The 20,264-nt window shown below is 44.6% G+C and overlaps 1 protein-coding gene across 10 annotated transcripts in view; it reads left to right on the forward strand.

Moving 5' to 3' along the window:
* Positions 1–19,566: 19,566 nt before the first annotated feature.
* Positions 19,567–20,264, forward strand: part of TRAF3 (TNF receptor associated factor 3) — a 94,992-nt gene continuing 94,294 nt past the window's right edge. For 3 of the 10 annotated variants that reach the window (XM_043515841.1, XM_043515844.1, XM_043515840.1), the window contains exon 1: positions 20,151–20,215. The gene's annotated coding sequence lies outside the window, so the exon portion shown is untranslated. Of the gene's footprint in view, positions 20,216–20,264 lie in introns of all 10 variants that reach the window. The other 7 variants (XM_043515846.1, XM_038407075.2, XM_038407077.2 and 4 more) reach the window with 7 other exon arrangements.

The following is a 20,264-nucleotide window of genomic DNA, read 5'->3' on the forward strand; positions in this document are numbered from 1 at the left end:
CACTGGCCACTGTCAGAAGATAGTATACTGAGCTAGGTGGACCATGGGTCTGACCAGTATGGCCATTCTTATGTTCTTATGACTGAGTAAGGAGATGGGGGTTGGGATGAGGAGTGGCAAAAAGAACTTGGATGAGGTAAGCCACAGGTGGAGAAGAGATAGGACTGGGACAGAAAGGTTGGAGGCGGTGGGGCTGAAAGGTTCAAGCTTGGTGGGAGTTACCAGAGGAGTCTGACTAATATAGTACACTCCCCTCCAGAGCCCAGAATGTAACCCAAGATTGCTGAGTCTCACTGTTCCTCAGCTGACAGCAAATATCTGTGAAACCCACTGGAAAACTGTATGTCTTATCTCTCACTAGTGCTGGTCCACATAGCAAAGGTAGGTTGTCATCCTTTGAGTTACTCCATTAACTGAAGTTCTGAAGTTCTCTGTGGTGATTCTAAAGGTTCCAACACTGCTGATGAACCCTGTGGGTGTCAATATGATTCAATACGGCGGATGTTTTTGAGTTTCCTTTTTTAAAAGCTTAGGAAGTTTATATGTATATAGATATATGTAAACACACACACCTAGACCCCTATGTTAAAAGAATTAGGCAGGGTCCTGTGGAAAAATAGTGTGGTTGTATGATTAAAGACTATATTATAATGCATATACACAGGCAACCTTAATTCTGGCATTTTCTATCTTTTGAGTGCTTGACTTTGCAACCTGAATGTTCTTTTAGTAGTGCAAACGCACACAAATTATTATATTTGCACAAATATGAGGGCATTTGTTATTTTAGAACTCTTAGCTCCTTAATCTACCATGGTACTGTACAGAATAAACACAAGACACATTCCTTGCCTCAAAGAGTTTACAATCTGAACTGTTGCACTGGTGTTTTTTTTCTACCTCATATTGAATTACTAGATTTTGACTAAAGAAGAATGCTGACTTTTGAAATTGAAGGACAAATTTGCTCACTAAAACTGGTATGAATTAATTCTAGCATATATATCCATTGAAATCAATGGAGTCAATTGATTTAGTGGATTTACTCTAGATTTATACTAGTGTAACTGAAAGAAGAATTTGGGTCCATGGGTCTAGAAAATTTTATGCTAAAGAAACAAATCTCATCTATCTCAAGTAGCATTAGCTTCTATTTTTGTTATGCCTCTCACTTCTTAAAGTTGTCACATATTGGGTCTCTGCAGGATGAAAGCTATGATTTTCCATTAGACTTGACTGTGCTATAGAAATGTTGTAAACAGCAGATGATATTTTAATGCAGCCAAGAGTGTACAGTTAGTGTGATTCATTTTTAGTGAATGTACTGTTGGCTTGATTCAGTTTTTCAATGTGGTGAAGAGTTTTATTTAACAGTGAAGATGATCTATTCAGTATTGCCACCCCAGCATTGGAAATATTGAAAAAAAATTAAGATTGACTTTAAAATCATGAGATTTAAAACAATGTGTTCTGGGTTCTTTTTTTTTGTCTTCTGGTTCCTGAGCCTTTTGGGTATGCTCAGCTCACATTTTTCAAGCTTTTCTCTGCAACCATGAAGGCTAGAAATTACTTTGAAAAGAGAGAGCGAGAGAAAGTGCGTGCAAGAGAGTGTGTGCACGAGAGAGAGAGCTTTTCACATAATCACAAAAAAATCCAGGAGCTGAGACCTTGAGCAAAATACCAAATATTTCAAGAAGTGTGATAAAATTCTGAGAGTTGGCAACATTGTCTATCTGTAATTCCAAAATGGTGCTCCATTCTAAGAGCTGCCTTCTTGCTACAATGACAGCATGTCTTGAAGTGTCTTGAAAGATAATAAAAGAGATATCCTTCCATAACAATAATGGAAATAACTTATCTTCATTCAGTGGAAGACACTTTGCAACCACTGTGGTGAGAAGCCCACCTAATGGAAACGGACACTAATCTCAGCTGAGATGCTGATCTCCGTTATCCCAATATAAATCTGGAGTAGCTCTATGAATGTCAATGGAGTTACTCCATATTTACACCATGTAACTGAGATCAGAATCTGCCCTAATGCCTAAGGGATATTTGGGGACCCCGTTTATGGTTTCTATAAGATTGTCTACTGTCTGCTACATGTTGGTCCACTTTTGAGGCCCAATTCAGTTCTCCATTATACTGTTTTAAATTTAGAGTAACTTCACTGAAGTCAACTGACTTAACAGATTTAATTGGACATACTCTGGATGTACACTGGAGGACTTCACCCAGTATTTTCCCCGGGAATTGAAATTTGGGGGGGCTGTTCAAATTTAAATGGGGGCAAGGGCTAAGGGGTGAGATTGTGAGGGAGAAGGTGGGCTGTATAGTATCATAGTAAAAACTGAAAAATGTTTCACAATCATTTTATTAGATTTAAGTCATGTTTTAAAATCATAAAAAAAATTAAAGTTGGCTACTCAAGCCTTCTGTGAAGCACTACATCTACATCCTTCTTGGTTTCTTGCTGTAATTTTGTATAACTCTCTGTTAATGTCCTTCTGAATGCAATGTGTTCATCTTTGGTGGCTTCTTGTGTGTATGGTACTTCCAGTCCTTCAACAGATATGTTCATTAGTTCATTCACATGATCAGGCAGAATTCGACTTCTTCCAGAACACACAATTCTAGTCAATGATGAAAAAGAACACTCAACTGTAGCTTTTGTAACTGGGAGTAGCAAGAGATGAATTCCTGCTTCTTTCATCCCAGGAAATATAGCACAAAGATCAGGTCAAGCCACTGGTGATGATAAAAAAAGAAGTTGAATTCAAATCTTCATTTGTCGTATGACATTCCACTCTGTGTTCAAATTCTCTGTTCTGCCCTGATCACATACCAGCCCCATTGCTGGTAGTGCCTCATTCCATTCAAGTATCAGTGTTTTATAAGACAGGCATCTTTAAAAGTTACATAGAGGTTGAGTAGAATCCAGAACTCGCTGTTGTAGATTTGTAAGAATCAAATCTGTGTACTTTTTCAGCTGGCTTAACAAACACTTCTTTTTGTCTTCAGTAAAGGATTCAGTGTAAGTGCCTTCATTTGTCAACTTCTGGACTGAAGTCTTTGGTTCTTCCAGTACTTTTTCATTGGCTATCTCTCTGATCCAATTGTAACTTCTATTGGTGGATAAAGATCTACTACTGTTGTACCAGATGCCTGGATGGCATTGTTTAATAATCCAAGTGGTTTCAACAGTAGACTTACAAGAGAGAGAAAGGGGATTGTCTTCTCTGAACATAGTAGCAAAAGAAGTCTACTAGTCTCACTGCTTAGATCCATCCCAACTTGGTAGTTACTTTACTGAGCCAGTAATAACAGTTGCAGTAATTTTAAGACAACAGCCAAGAAAGCCAGGGGTTTTTCCCAGGTTGGACTAATTTGAACTTCAGTCCCAGAATATCTTCTATTTTTTCCAAGACGTTCAGTCTTTTTGGACACTTATTGAAAAAAGAGTATAACAAAGACATTAAATTTATGGCTTTTTTAATGTCTTTTGAAGATTCTGACGCCCGTACTAGTGCTAGTTGAGTAGATCATGGAAACACAGATTTGTAGGACTGGAAGGGACCTTGAGAGGTCTTCTAATCCAGTCCCCTGCACTCAAGGCAGGATTAAGTATTATCTAGGTCATCCCTGACAGGTGATTGTCTAACCTGCTCTTAAAAACCTCCAATGATGTAGATTCCACAACCTCCCTAGGCAATTTATTCCAGTGCTTAACTATCCTGACAGTTAGGAAGGTTTTCCTAATGACCAACCTAACCTCCCTTGCTGCAATTTAAGCCCAGTGTTTCTTGTTTTATCTTCAGAGGTTAACAAGAACATTTTTTCTCCCTCCTTGTAACAACCTTTTATGTACTTGAAAACTGTTATCATGCCCTCCCCACTCAGTCTTCTGTTCTCCAGACTAAACAAAACCAATCTTTCCTCACAGGTCATGTTTTCTAGACCTTTTAATCATTTTTGTTGCTGTCCTCTGGACTTCATAGAATCATAGAATATCAGGGTTGGAAGGGACCTCAAGAGGTCATCTAGTCCAACCCCCTGCTCAAAGCAGGACCAATCCCCAACTAAATCATCCCAGCCAGGGCTTTGTCAGGCCTGACCTTAAAAACCTCTGAGGAAGGAGATTCCACCACCTCCCTAGGTAACCCATTCCAGTGCTTCACACCCTCCTAGTGAAAAAGTTTTCCTAATATCCAACCTAAACCTCCCCCACTGCAACTTGAGACCATTACTCCTCGTTCTGTCATCTGGTACCACTGAGAACAGTCTAGACCCATCCTCTTTGGAACCCCCTTTAGGTAGTTGAAAGCAGCTATCAAATACCCCCTCATTCTTCTCTTCTCAGACTAAATAATCCCAGGTCCCTCAGCCTCTCCTCATAAATCATGTGCTCCCCTAATCATTTTTGTTGACCTTCACTGGACTCTCTCCAATTTTTCCACATCCTTCCTGTAGTGTGGGGCCCAAAACTGGACACTGTACTCTAGATGAGGCCTCACCAATGCCAAATAGAGGGGAATGATCACGTCCCTCGATCTGCTGGCAATGCTCCTACTTATACAGCCGAAAATGCCATTAGCCTTCTTGGCAACAAGGGCATACTGTTGACTCCTATCCAGCTTTTCATCCATTGTAACCCCTTGGTCCTTGCAGAACTGCTGCCTAGCCGCTCAGTCCCTAGTCTGTAGCAGTGCATGGGATTCTTCCATCCTAAGTGAAGGACTCTGCACTGGTCCTTGTTGAACCTCATCAGATTTCTTTTGGCCCAATCCTCTAATTTGTCTAGGGCCCTCTGTATCCTATCCCTACCCTCCAGCGTATCTACCACTCCTCCCAGTTTAGTGTCATCTGCAAACTTGCTGAGGGTGCAATCCACGCCACCCTCCAGATCTTTAATGAAGATATTGAACAAAATTGGCCCCAGGACCGAACCTTGGGGCATGCCGCTTGATACTGACTGCCAACTAGACATGGAGCCATTGATCACTACCCATTGAGACTGATGATCTAGCCAGCTTTCTATCCACCTTATAGTCCATTCATCCAGCCCATACTTCTCTAACTTGCTGGCAAGAATATTGTGGGAGACTGTGTCAAAAGCTTTGCTAAAGTCAAGGAATAACACATCCATTGCTTTTCCCTCATCCACAGAGCCAATTATCTCATCATAGAAGGCAATTAGGTTAGTCAGGCATGACTTGCCCTTGGTGAATCCATGCTGACTGTTCCTGATCACTTTCCTCTCCTCTAAGTGCTTCAGAATGGATTCCTTGAGGACCTGCTCCATGATTTTTCCAGGGACTGAGGTGAGGCTGACTGGCCTGTAATTCCCCTTAGTTCCTTCTTCCCTTTTTTAAAGATGGGCACTACATTAGCCTTTTTCCAGTCATCCGGGACCCCCCAGATCGCCATGAAAAGATAATGGCCAATGGCTCTGCAATCACATCAGCCAACTCCTTTAGCACCCTTGGATGTAGTGCATCCAGCCCCATGAACTTGTGCTCGTTCAGCTTTTCTAAATAGTCCTGAACCACTTCTTTCTCCACAGAGGGCTGGTTGCCTCCTCCCCATGCTGTGCTGCCAAGTGCAGTAGTCTGGGAGCTGAGTACATTGAGTACATTAGCTTTTTCCACATCCTCTGTCACTAGGTTGCCACCCTCATTCAATAAGGGGCCCACACTTTCCTTGACCTTCTTCTTGTTGCTAACATACCTGAAGAAACCCTTCTTGTTACTCTTAACATCCCTTGCTAACTGCAACTCCAAGTGTGATTTGGCCTTCCTGATTTCACTCTTGTGTGCCTGAGCAATATTTTTATACTCCTCCCTGGTCATTTGTCCAATTTTCCACTTCTTGTAAACTTCTTTTTTGTGTTTAAGATCAGCAAGGATTTCATTATTAAGCCAAGCGAGTCGCCTGCCATATTACTATTCTTTCTACACATCGGGATGGTTTGTTCCTGAAACCTCAATAAGGATTCTTTAAAATATAGCCAGCAATCCTGCACTCCTTTCCCCATCATGTTATTCTCCCATGGGATCCTGCCCATCTGTTCCCTGAGGGAGTCAAAGTCTGCTTTTTTGAAGTTCAGGGTCCATATTCTACTGCTCTCCTTTTTTCCTTGTGTCAGGAACTCGACCATTTCATGGTCACTGCCTCCCAGGTTCCCATCCACTTTTGCTTCCTCCACTAATTCTTCTCTGTTTGTGAGCAGCAGGTCAAGAAGAGCTCTCCAAGACTTTCTCCAATTTGTCCACATCTTTTCTGAAATGTGGCACCCAGAACTGGACACAATACTTCAGTTGAGGCCTAATCAGCATAGAGTAGAGTGGAAGAATTACTTCTTGTGTCTTGCTCACAACACTCCTGCTAATACATCCCAGAATATTTGCTTTTTTTGCAACAGTGTTAAACTGTTGACTCATATTTAACTTGTGATCCACTAGGACCCCCAGATCCCTTTCCGCACTACTCCTTCCTATGCAGTCATTTCCCATTTTGTATGTCTGCAATATATTGTTCCTTCCTAAATGGAGTACTTTGCATTTGTCCTTATTGAATTTTATCCTGTTTCCTTCAGAGCATTTCTCCAGTTTGTCCAGATCATTTTGACTTTTAATCCTATCCTCCAAAGCACTTGCAACCCCTCCCAGCTTGCTACTGGCCACAAACTTTAAAAGTGTACTCTCTATTCCATTATCTAAATCATTGATGAAGATATTGAACAGAACCAGACTGAGGACCAATCCCCATGGGACCCCACTCGATATGCCTTTGCAGCTTGACTATGGACCACTGATGATTACTCTCTGGGAACAGTTTTCCAACCAGTTATGCACCCACCTTATAGTAGTTCTGTGTAGATTGTATTTTCCTAGCTTGTTTATGAGAAGGTCATGCGATTCAATAATAAAAGCCTTACTAAAGTCGAGATATACCACATCTACCCCATCTCCCTTACTACAGGGCTTGTTACCCTGTTAAAGAAAGCTATTAGGTTGGTTTGATATGCTTTGTTCTTGACAAATCCATGCTGATTATTACTTATTTCCTTATTATCTTCTCAGTGTTTGCAAATTGATTCCTTAATTATTTGCTCCATTATCTTTTCAGGTACTGAAGTTAAAATAGGAGACATTGGGGTTACACTTTTCTCTGAGCAAGGTTTGTACTCCACCATGTCTTCCAGAGAAGTTTGCAGCTTCATCAGATGCACAAGCAGACATCTGTTTGGTGTCCAATTTACAAGCAATTAACTCTAAGATGTGGGTTGTCACAGATGCAGCCAATGTGTCTTCTAAACATCTAGAAATGTATCTACTCGCCTAGCTCTGACATCAGGATAATGTATGCAATGACTTAATGCTTGATTCCCATTTACATGGGTGCATTCTTCAGTCATGTATGCAATTTTTTTTAAGGTGGTGAGAGAGTTTTTCACTTTTTCAACTGTTGAGTGTTTCACAGTTGAACCCCATTCTTCTAACGAGACAGTTGAGTTTCTTGCAGAAAGCTAGTGAGCATTTGCCAGTCTTGTTCGGAACCAAAGGTTAACCAGTGACAATGCACTTAACATTGGCCTCTAGTTCATAGTGTGTGGCATCTCTTGCTTAAATAGAAAGTACACCTCTACCCCTATAAAACACCGGTCCTTGGGAGACAAAAAATCTCACCGTGTTATAGGTGAGACCGCGTTCTATCGAACTTGCTTTGGCCCACCCTGTTCCTTGTTCCCTGACTGTCCCCTCCAGAGACCCCTGTCCCTAATCACCCCCAGGACCCCACCCCCTACCCAACCCTCCTGCTCCCTGTCCTGACCCCGATCCACACCCCCCCACCCCCTGACAGGCACTCACCGGCAGCAGCAGGAAGCAGAGCAATGCAGCCCCAGCTTGCTCCACTCTGCCACCTCCCAGCCGTGGCGCTCCGCTTCCCGCCGCTGGTGAGTGTGGGGAGGTTTGGGAAAGGACACCCCCCCTGCACTCACCTGCGGCGGGAAGCAGAGCGATGCGACCCCAGCCCACTTCGCTTTCCTTGCCCTGGCCCCAGCCATGTCGCTGGGGAGGGGGCGTGTTGGGGAAAGGTCCCACACTCACCTGCAGTGGGAAGTGGAGCACCGCAGCTGGGAGCTGGAGGAGTGAGCAGGCTAGGGCCAGGCTGCTCTGCTGCCAGTGAGTGCAGGGGGGAATCCCTTCCCCCAAGTCCTGAGCAACATGCTGGGGCTGGGGCGAGGGAAGCAGAGTGGGCTGCTCCAGGCCCCCCGCTAATCCCCTGGGCCACTCTGGGACTGTCGGGCCCCCAAAAGTGCCCCCCCACAGCTCCTGCCTCCCAGACCTTGCGGGGGGGAGCCCTTGTCCGCCCCCGAGACCCTCTGCCCCTTATCCAACCGCTCGGCCCTGGCACAGCACCCTTAACACGCTGCTCAGAGCAGCGTGTCGGAGCTTTACAGCGTTGTATGCGAACCCACATTATATTGGGTTGCGTTATGTCAGGATAGAGGTGTATGATGCGACAGCCATGTTTATTCACATAAACTGTGTTGTGTCTCCAGCATTATTAACAGACTCATAAAGTACTTCTAAAACTCGCTTTGACACTGACTGGCTTATAAGGCTTTCTGAATGTCAATACAGTCCAGAGGCTTGCGGTTTTGTAGCCTTTTCATCTAGTTTGTCAGCATTGGCTTTGCTGGTCAGTCTGGCAAACCAAGCACCTCCAGTTTTACCAATTGTAGCAGTAGGAAGCTTTCTTTCTTCATAAGCTTATTTGCAAGAGGTGTACCAGTAGCCATCTTTTGTAATTTCAATAAATGGGAAAAGTTTGACCAACAAACATCAGGAATGGAATTTAGGTTGTGGAGACACTGTTTCTTCAGTAGGTAGCTGTGTTTGTGCTTTGGGCTGCTTAGATGTTGATACACTACTTGAACCTTCAGGTGACATGTTGGTATATTCTTGGTATGTTCTTCATCTTGGTTGGCTTGACCACTGAGTGGGGTGGGGGAGGAAATCTCTGACTTGACCCTTTGGACCTTTTTGTTTGGAATGACGATGCCCTCAGTTACACTTGCGCAAACCTGTTGATGGCTAGTGGGGCAGCACAGATGCCAGTGAGGGTGTCATTTGACCTGCAATTGGTGGTTATTTGTGAGAAGAAAAGAAATCACCTTGATTGTCATACTGCAGGCCTGGCAGTTATGTTTTAAAAATTGTAAATTGAGCACATTTGATATAAAGACCATTGTTGGGTCTCAACTTCCCAGTGTTGGATTCCCATTGTTGGGTCTCAACTTCCCAGTGTTGGAGAAACTGGAGCTATCCAAGATCCTTAGCTCTTTGTGGCAGGGATTTATCCACCTCATTCTGAAGCCAAGTGCCTCAGTGAGCTCTAGAGCATTGTGTTTCAGTTCCTTGAGTTATCTGCAGAAAGCAGAGAGCGCCCCAAACTGTTATGGAACATTTCTATGCTAGGGTGAAATAATCTGGAATAAAAAATCAGTCTGTGAAAATGTTTCCCCCAAATTCTGTAGTAGAATCCAGTTAAAAGATACCTTCGAAGAAGAAGAACTGCTGGTTTGTTATTATCCCTTCTCTAAAGTGCTTATATTGTCTGGAGTCTAAACGTCCGAAGGGAAGTCTCTCCAAACCCTAATCCTAACCAGATCATGAAACTGTACAAGGCAGGATAAACTGTCTCCAAAAGAACAGGGAGACTTTGTGAATAGGAGGTGGGTGGTTGGATGGGAATATTGAAATCATGGTGAACAGTCAAAGGCAGGGTCATACGGTTCCCAAATCAAGGACAATACACGGCTTGTACTATGAGATACACAGAAGGAAATGTATTACTTTGTATTAGCACAGATTAAAGTCTTGGATAAGACACTTGTGAAATGGTCCAGAAGCCTTGACTATATTAGACACCTAAAAAGCTTTCAAGCTATGCAGAGCTCTTAAAAGCTGGCAGGAAAGGATCAGCTTAATAAAGAAGCTTCTAGAAAAGCCTGTCTGAGAAACTGACTTGGGAGTGGAAGATTCCCCAATGGCCTAGGATCATGACCTGTATCTAGTATTCAGTCACGTTCCACACAATTCAACAATGGGAACTTAGGTGCCATTGTGAAAAAGGCTCTGTCGCTCTCAGGGCATTGAGTTGAGAAAGGATGAGGTATAGACTACCTTCCCCCAGGTTTCTAGAAAAACTCTTCAGTGGGATGAGTGTTGCTATTGATCCTATTTTATCCATTGTAATACCTAATGAACAACTCTCAGTGTTGAGTATATACCCAGTTAATACCGCTGATCTTTATGCCAGCACTGTGTGAGTTCTTTTGCTTCTAGTTAAGGCCTTGTGATACCTCATGGACAGCAGATCCTAAAGATTTGTTCAGGGATGGGTGTATTACTCATGAAATGAGCAAATCAGGATCAATAAACAGAGTTACAGAGATGGTCTGTTACGCTCTGTCTGCCTTTCTCCTCTGCCAGATGTTTAGTAGAGTCATTTAAGTTGTTAGTTACGTACAACAGGCATGTTACATCTGGGGAGAGCTTTTGGGCCAATCTGGTTTCTGCTAAGGGTGTTTTGTGCTGCTCCAGTGCACAAGTCAGCCTTAAAAATGCTCTTGCCAGCTACATGCAGATTCAGCTGTCATAGGGGACTCTCCGGCTGGCACAGAGAAATTGTTGCTAGTTCTACATCACTCTCCCTCTCACCCCAGCTTAGGGAATGGGCAGAGGGAGAAGAGGTTTGGCTGGAGCATTGCTGTGCTTCATAGATTTCTCTTCTGTGGAACTGCCTCTTAGGGCCATTGCAGCCAGGTATAAATTAAAGCATCTCTAAGGGCCTGATCCAAAGTGCATTGAAATAAATGGGAAAATTTGTTTGGACTTCAATGGGCTTTGGATCATGTACTAAGTTATGCTGCGGGCTGAATCAGCCCAGCAGCTGTGGGGTTGGGAGAGCTGGGGATCTGGCTCATTACCTCGCTCAATAGTCTCAAGACATTGGAGATTCTGCCATGATTAGTTAGCTAGTTAATGTAGTAAAGAGAGGCCCCAAGATCACTGAATCTCGATGTGCAATGCTAGCACCTTCAGCACGATGGCAACTACTGTTTGTGAAAGAGACATGTAAGGCAACTCAGGAGTCAAATTAGCTTAAAAAAAAAAAAAGGGAACCTCACCTCACATACCCCTTAAACATGCTGCTTAAATAAATAATCTCCAGAGGACTTGAGGAAAGTTTCACTTCAGATACTCTTCTCACTTAGGAAGCCATCACTTTCCAGGAATTTCAAACTAGAAAGACACCAAAATGGGTAAATCTTTTCTCAAGCAAGAAGGCTATTACATCAAAGCTTATTCCCTAGCGGCAGCTGAAATAAGCACACGGGAATCCTTATACCATTCCTGGAATGCAGTAAATGAATGCAGTCACAAGGTGCAAGAAAAACAGCAGTTCTCCCAGGCTATGCCACAGCAGTAAAGAAGTAGTGTAACCAGCAGCTTCATGATGTGAATCTGAAGAATATGCTGTTTACAATGAGAGTTATTTCTCAGAACACGTATCAGGAAGGTGAAACAGAAAGTCACAAAGTCATAAAGATGAATACCTGAGAAACTATACTGTACACGTGTTCCAACCTTGGCGTTTGAAACATTATCTTAACTCAAAAATTATTGAATTGGAGAGAAATTCATAATCCCCTTGTGTCAATATGCATTTAGTATCATAAAAACAAGGCAAAGAGGCAACACGCCTGAAGACTTTGTAGTAAAAAAAAAATGCAGGAACTGGGTTCTGCCAGTTAAGTCCTATCCAAATAACCAATATGTCAGTTAGGAATGAAAACTCAAGCACCTTCTTTGGGAATAGAAACTGTGGGATAGGCATGAACAAATCACTAGTATGCAATGATTGGAGGGAGTGCCATGCACAGGAGCAGGACAAAGATGCACCCCAAACAGGAGAACTAGGGTTGGACACACCGCACATTCAAGTTAAAACAGTTCACATGAATTGCTCTAAATTGCAACAATCCCATCTGCACTAGAGACAAGGATTATCTGCTTCCTTACCTTTCTCGCACTCAGTAGCCTATCTCAAACATCAGGAAAAAAAAATCATGCACTATTGTTGTTGCAGTTGTGCACTGTGTTGGTAAAGGGTGTCATGGGCCCAAAAGAGACAAGATGTTAACAAAACCTTTGTTCATGTATTACATTAAATAGTGAAATTCAGTTTGGAGTTTTGTGTCAAGTTATCACTGGCTTCCTCCCATTATGACACCTGCCACTAAAAATATTTGTAATCTTTTATTATAAAGATTCAAGAAAAGAAGGAACAACAGTTAAAACATTTGAAATGTAAAGTATTAAGTAAGGCTTTCATTTGAATAATAATAATTTCCTTTTCCTTTAGCTGTATAAAGATTTTTTTAATAGGGAAACTCTTTGTTTGACAGTCTTTTAGAGAGACAAGGTGTGTGAGATAATATCTCTTATTGGACCAGTTTCTGTTGGTGAAAGAGACAAGCTTTTGAACTTACACAGAGCTCTTCTTCTGGTCTGGGCAACAGCAACATTGCAAACAGTCTTTTAGATGGTATTAACTCCCTTTTTCAGGGAAAAGAAAAAAGTTAGCATAGATGGTACAGAGCTATTAGGAGTCCAAATCTATTTCTTTAAGACAAACCATGCACAAAAGGGAAGACAAAAAATTGCATAAAAAGAAAAAGCAGGTGCTGACTTTTATTTGCAGCCTTGTTACTGGAGAAACACAGGCCTGGAATAGTCTTATCAGCTATTCTGCGACCTGGTAAACTTGTACCAGCACAGGGGCTGTTTAAAATTTTGCTTCTCGTTTGCCTTTCCGGGCACAGGCTCAAAGCATTGTTGAACAAGGCATAGTTGTCTTGGCAGATAGGCCAGACTCTTCTTGGATAGAGCTGTAGGAAAGAGGAGTAGTATACTGGGGAAGAATAGTAACACATGAGGAAGGTTAGCACAGTGAAAACAGTCTCATATCCCAGGTGCTGGTCAGAACCTCGCTGAGGCTGATTGAGGTGGTGATGTCATCTGGTTCCTTCTCCCCAGCCTGGACAGGATGCCTTTCAGGATCTGGATAATGAAGGCCCAAGGGTGTCATGGCAGATTCTGTGGTTCCAGGACATAGAGGGGGTGACAGCCATGATGATAAATCTTGCTGCTTCTGGTCCACTTATCCTGCTGCTCCAATCTAGTGAGCCCTCTCACTAAACAATGTCCAAGTAGAGTTGGCAACCTCATCTCATTAAAATTGACCAATCAAAACACATTTGTGATTTCAACTATAAACATTTTCTCCCCTTTCTAGAATCTTTCAGTTTATTGCCAAGTCAGCCCATCACCTTACCAGCAGACTTGAAGCCACCTTAGCACAGTTCCTTTAACTTAAGCAAGCCAGTTTGTATCAGTTTATTTGTCTCCAACTTTTGCTGACTTTCATGAACAATTCTATATAACAGACTGAGTTGGACTTTTGTTACTTTGTACAACTTTATATTACAATCCTTTTCACAACATCAGTTCCATAAATGGCACTGATTGTGGGAATGCTAACATAGGTGGGCACAACTGGGTCAGACCAAAGGTCCATCTAAACAGTATCCTGTCTTCTGACAGTGGCCAATGCAAGGTACCCCAGAGGGAATGAACAGAACAAGTACTCATCAAGTGATCCATCCCCTGTCACCCATGTCCAGCTTCTAGCAAACAGAGGCTAGGGACGCCATTGATGGACCTATCCTCCATGAACTTATTTAGTCCTTTTTTGAACCTTGTTACAGTCTTGGCCTTCACAACATCCTCTAGCAAGGAGTTCCACAAGTTGACTATGCATTGTGTGAAAAAATACTTCCTTTTGTTTGTTTTAAACCTGCTGCCTATTAATTTCATTTGGTGACCCCTAGTTCTTGTGTTATGAGGAGTAAATAACACTTCCTTATTTACTTTATCCACACCAGTCATGATTTCATAGACCTCTATCATATCCCTACTTAGTCATCTCTTTTCCAAGCTGAAAAATCCCAGTCTTACTAATCTCTCTCCATATGGCACCTGTTCCATACCCTAATTATTTTTGTTGCCCTTTTCTGAACCTTTTCCAATTTCAATATATCTTTTTTGAGATGGGGCTACCAAATCTGCACACAGTATTCAAGATGTTGGCATACCTTGGATTTATATAGAAGCAATATGATATTTTCTGTCTTTTTATCTATTCTTTTCTTAATGATTCCCAACATTCTATTCACTTTTTTGACTGCCGCTGCACATTGAGTGGATGTTTTCAGAGAACTATCCATAATGACTCCAAGATCTCTTTCTTGAGTGGTAAAAGTTCATTTAGATTGTTTTCCAATGTGCATTACTTTGCATTTATCAACACTGAATTTCATCTGCCATTTTGTTGCCCAGTCATCCAGTTTTGAGAGATCCTTTTGTAGCTCTTCGCAGTCTGCCTAGGAATTAAATATCTTGAATAATTTTGTATCATCTGTAACTTTTGCCACCTCACTGATTATCCCCTTTTCCAGATCATTTATGAATATATTGAATAGGACTGGGGCCAGTACAGACTTCTGGGGAATACCACTATTTACCTCTCTGCATTCTGAAAACTGATCATTTATTCTTACCCTTTGTTTCCTATTTTTTAACCAGTTACCAGTCCATGAGAGGACCTTCCCTCCTATCCCATGACAGCTTACTTTACTTAAGAGCCTTTGGTGACAGACCTTGTCAGAGGCTTTCTGAAAATCTAAGTACACTGTATCCACTGGGTCCCCCTTGTCCAATGCTTGTTGACCCCCTGAAAGAATTATAGTAGATTAGTGAGGCATGATTTCCCTTCACAAAAATCATATTCTCTTCCCAAGAAATTATATTCATCTATGTGTCTGACAATTTTGTTTTGTACTACAGTTTCAACCAGTTTGCCCGGTACTGAAGTCAGGCTTACTGGCCTGTAATTGCCGGGATCACCTTTGGAGCCCTTTTTGAAAATTGGCATCACATTAGCTATCCTCCAGTCATTTGGTACAGAAGCTGATTTAAATGATAGGTTACAGACTACAGTTAGTAGTTCTGCAATTTCACACTTGAGTTCCTTCAGAACTCTTAGGTGAATACCATCTGGTCCTGGTGACTTATTACTGTTTAGTTTATCAGTTTGTTCCAAAACCTCCTCTAATGATGCCTCAATCTGGGACAGTTCCTCAGATTTGTCACCTAAAAAGAATGTCTCAGGTTTGGGACACTCTTTCACATCCTCAGCTGTGAAGACCAATGCAAAGAATTAATTTAATTTCTCCGCAATGGCCTTATCATCCTTGAGTGCTCCTTTACCATTTTGATCATCCAGTGGCCCCACTGGTTGTTTAGCAGGCTTCCTGCTTCTGATGTACTTTAAAAAAAATTTTTGCTATTACTATTTGATTCTTTGGCAATCTGGTTCCATTGTGGTTTAGGTGGAGCCCATTCCTCCTATATAGGCTCCCCCTTTCCCAAAAGTTTCCCCAGTTTCTAATAAATGTAAACCCCTCCTCCCTACACCATCATCTCATCCACATATTGACACCCTGCAGTTCTGCCTGTCTAACTGGCCCTGTGCACGGAGCTAGAAGTATTTCAGAGAATGCTACCATGGAGGTCCTGGACTTCAATCTCTTACCTAGCAGCCTAAATTTGACCTCCAGGACCTCTCTCCTATGCTTCCCATTGTCATTGGTACCTACATGTACCACAACCACCAGCTCCTCCCCAGCACTACATATAAGTCTATCTAGATGTCTCAAGAGATCCTCAACCTTTGCACCAGTCAGGAATGTCACCATGCAGTTCTCCCAGTCATCGCAAACCCAGCTATGTTTCTAATGATCAAATCCCCCATAACTATTACCTGTCTCTTCCTAATAACTGGAGTTCCCTATCCCAGAGAGGTATCCTCAGTGCGAGAGGATACCACGACATCATCTGAAATGGGGGTCCCAACTATGGGATCATTTCCCTCTGCTCCAGTTGGCTGTTCTCCTTCCCTGAGACTTTCATTCTCCTCAAGAGCACAGAGGTTGTCAGACTGGGGGTGGGACTGTTCTACTGTGTCCCGGAAAGTCTCATCTATATATCTCTCTGTCTCCTTTAGTTCCTCCAGTTCAGCCACTCTGGTCTCCAAAGCCCATACCTGGTCTTTGAGGGCCAGGGGGGCCTTGCACTGAATGCACATGTATGTCACCTTCCCATAAGGCAGGTAATCATACATGCTGCAATGGGTAAAATAAACTGCATAGCCCCCATTCTGTTGCTGGATTTCTGTCTGCATTATCTTTTTACTCCTTAAGCTCATTCCTTTGTTGTTTTGTTTTTTTATCAGGGGGTGTTTGGCTTTAAGTTTAAAGAATGTTGAGTGTTTCTAGCCCCCCTTAAAACTTCCCTGTTAGCCACTCCTGTTCACTAGCTCCTCTGGTCACTTAGGAGAAGGCTTTTTAAAGCCCTGGTCTTCCTGAGTAGCCCCACCCCCTGGTTAAGGGTTGATGGGTGCTAAAGGGCTTAGGGATCAAAGCCTTGCTAAGAAGCTCTCAGCCTTGCCTAGCAGGCTGCTAGGTTCAGCACACACACAGTCAGCACATGGTCCCCCAAACCAACAGACCACATGGTATATTTCAGGCAAGCAGCAAGGACACCACACACACACACACGCACTACAGACAACAAACTTACCCCAAGGATCACGTAATCACTCCTCCTTCACCTGGAGAACTCCCTTGCAAAACCTTCCTGTTAGCCATTCCTGTTTGCTAAGACATCTATTTAATGTTCCATCTAATTAATGTTCAGCAGTTCTAAATAATGTGTCAAAACCATTGGTGGCTAGTTTACAGCAATACTGCCACCATTTCTCTCATTGGAGGGGCTGCACTGTTAGTAGTAAAACAGTGAGACAGTTCTCAGAAAAGTCTAGTGTAGACAAAGGCCACAGAACTTCTTCTCCATAGGCAGAGGAACAGCCAGTGCAGGTGCACAGGGGGAAAAGTACCTTAGAAGGCCCTGGGAGGTGTGCAAGTTTGAATCATTATTAAGGCTGCAGGTTTGTCATTACATGAAAAGTCACAGATAACATCTATCCGTGACTCTTTTCTATGTCTATGACTTGCCCCCCAGGGATGGCTCCTGTGTCCTGTGGGGCTAGGCCTGGCAGCCTGTTCTATGCATTGCAACCTGATGTGTAGGGTCACAATGCCCCTCAGATTTGGCCCACCCGACCCTCCATCATATGAGGTTGGGTGGGCCAAACCTGAGTGGCATTGTGAGCTTTCCCACCATGTTGCAACGCATGGAGCACGGTGCCAGGCCCAGCTCCATGAACACATGAACCACAGCAGCCATCATTGCAGGGTGAGAGCAGGTGCTGGGCTCATCCCCATGGGACACATGAGTGTTGGAGCTGCTGCTGCAGGGTAAGCATGGGGGAGGCTCGCTCTCCAGTTCTCTCTGCACCCCTGAAGTGAGTTGGGATTAGTGATGGCACTGCTGTGGGAGGTGGTCAAAATAAAAACCTGCACTGGGCCCCAACTGTCTGTTCCTCCGCCACGCCACCCCCCTCACTCACTTCCTCTCAGTTCAATGCTGTTTTACCGACATGACAAACTATACAAAAGTTGTCCATGTGTAAAAGAGAATCTTCTATCTGTCACCAGTATATTCAGTACATAAAGCATCTGCCCAAGACAGGGTTTAACATTTTATGTTGGGGGTTAAACCCCCTGTGTTTAATTAACATTATCAACTGCTGATTCAGTAGCAGTTTGCTCTAAATAATATGATATTATTGCTGCCATCTCTTTCCTTTTTCCCAGTTATGTACCATTCCTCCCCCACCCCACACTTTGCTGTTTAATGTGACGTCTCTTATTTCTGATAATTGAGTAAATACATTTCTCGTACTTCCTTTTCTTTTGGACACTACAGTAGAAAATATCTTTCTCTTTCAATCTGTTCTCTGTCACGGTGGTTGCCCACTCTTTCTGGGTTTGCACAGCCGTGCGACTCAGTGTTGCTATCTCTAGTTTATTGTTTACTGTCTGTATTTGGTGAGAGCAGGTTTTAGTTTTGCACTTTCCACTGCACTGAAGCAATTTGCTAGTTTTGTGCAGAGAACTAGCAGTCTAGCTTGTTTTTATGATTTGTCCTAGTGATTTGTATACTGGTATTTTAGGGTTTGGTCTCTCCTGAAGCTCATTCAATTTTGGGTGGGATTCTTCAGTCCGTACTGGTTAGGAGTTTAGTACAGCTGAGGATGGAGTGATTTTATGTAAAAATGGATTGTATTTTAATTTGTGATAATCCATTTCCTTCCTTTCTATGCTCCCTCTTCCCATTCTAGTCCTCCCTATGATTTTCTCCCTCTTCACACTCAATCTCCTCTTTCCCTCACTTTTCCCTCTTTTCACTTTTTCCAGGGACACCATTTCTGAGAGGATGGGAAAATGTGACAGCAAACAGAACTTTATATGTAAGTCTATGATATCTTGTAAAGTCGGCGAGGGAGCAAAAAGTGGAAGACCTAATGGAGCAAAAAGAAAAGGAGGACTTGTGGCACCTTAGAGACTAACAAATTGATTAGAGCATAAGCTCTCGTGAGCTACAGCTCACGTCATCGGATGCATTCGGTGGAAAATACAGTGGGGAGATTTATATACACACACAGAGAACATGAAACAATGGGTTTCATCATACACGCTGTACGGGGAAAGAAAAGGAGTACTTGTGGCACCTTAGAGACTAACAAATTTATTAGAGCATAAGCTTTCGTGAGCTACAGCTCACTTCAGCGGATGCATTTGGTGGAAAAAAAACTGTACGGGGAGTGATCACTTAAGATGAGCTATTACCAGCAGGTGGGGAAGGAGGAAAACCTTTCATGGTGACCAGCAAGGTGGGCCATTTCCAGCAGTTAAGAAGAACCTCTGAGGAACGGGGGGTGGGAGAAATAACATGGGGAGCATGTTAATGGAGCAGCCAGACTTAGGAAGAATGTAAGGGCAGGGACAAAGTAGGGTCTGGGTGTGGGGGCAACCGCACCTCTTGCTCCTTCAGCCGCTCTCTCCCTGGCCGTCTACTCCGGCTCGACTCCTCCCGCCGGGGCGCATGTGCCTTTGCGCGGGCGGGAGCAGCCGGCGAGGGACCCCCGCGGCAGCGCCGCGCGTTACAACGCCCAGCCGTCCGCGGAGGAGCCATGCTCGCGGCAGCGGCCACAGTGCTCGGCACCATCGCGGCGCCTTGCGGGGCCGCCCCCGTCGCCCGCTCCCCCCTCCCCTGGCTCGCCCGGGCGGCGGGTTGCGGGGCGGGCGGCGGCCCCTAGCAGCTCTTCTCGGCCGAGCCCGGGCCCGGCAGCGAGCTCCCCCAGGGGGGCGGCGGCATCAGGTGCAGGCGGGGCGGGCTGCAGGCCTGGCCCGGCCCCCTCTCGCCTGCGCGCTAAGGAGCCCGGCTGGAGGGAGCCGCCCCTCGGTGTGCGAGGGCTCGAGGCAGGCAGAGCCGCGCCGCGCCGGGGATTTCCAGCCTGGGCGGGCGGGAGAGGAAGTGCGGGGCGGGGGGAGCCGGGGCAGAGCACCAGGGACTTTCCAGCCGGGCAGCGGCCGCCTCCGCCGGGCTGCAGTGGGTCCCCCTCACACGCTGGCAGGTAGGGGCGGCGGGGGGCTCTGCGCACCCGCACGGGAAGGGGCTTCAGCGAGCCCGGCGGCTGCCCGGGCTCCGGCTCGTTGTCAGGGGCAGGGCTGCGGCCCCCCCGCGCCGCTGCCCCCCGCTCCCACCTCGGGACGCGCTGCGGCTCGGCTCCGGCTCTGGATCGGGCTGCTGGGGGAAAGGCGGCGGCGGCGGCGGCGGGACTGGGACGGGCTTAGGTGACTGCTGCCGCCTAGCTCATGTGCCGGGACAGGCACATCAGACTCAGCCTGTTGCCCAGGATCTGGCGGCGGCTGCCGAGGGATTGATTCAGCCTCGGGCTGCGCCTGCTGCTGCCGGGGCTCAGATTCGTCCTCAGACCCTGCCCAGACACATTCATACTCCGGGCTGTTGCTTGATTTTCATTTTTTTGAGGTGGGGGAGACGTGCTTGTAAGGCTAAAACCCGCCTGACATCTCCCTGCCTGGAGGAGCCGATCAGTAAGTGTTCCATGCAAAAAACCCCCTTCCACTTGTCGCTCTACTAGGC

Source organism: Dermochelys coriacea, chromosome 6, assembly GCF_009764565.3.
Source record: "Dermochelys coriacea isolate rDerCor1 chromosome 6, rDerCor1.pri.v4, whole genome shotgun sequence".
Taxonomy (NCBI): Eukaryota; Metazoa; Chordata; order Testudines; family Dermochelyidae; genus Dermochelys; species Dermochelys coriacea.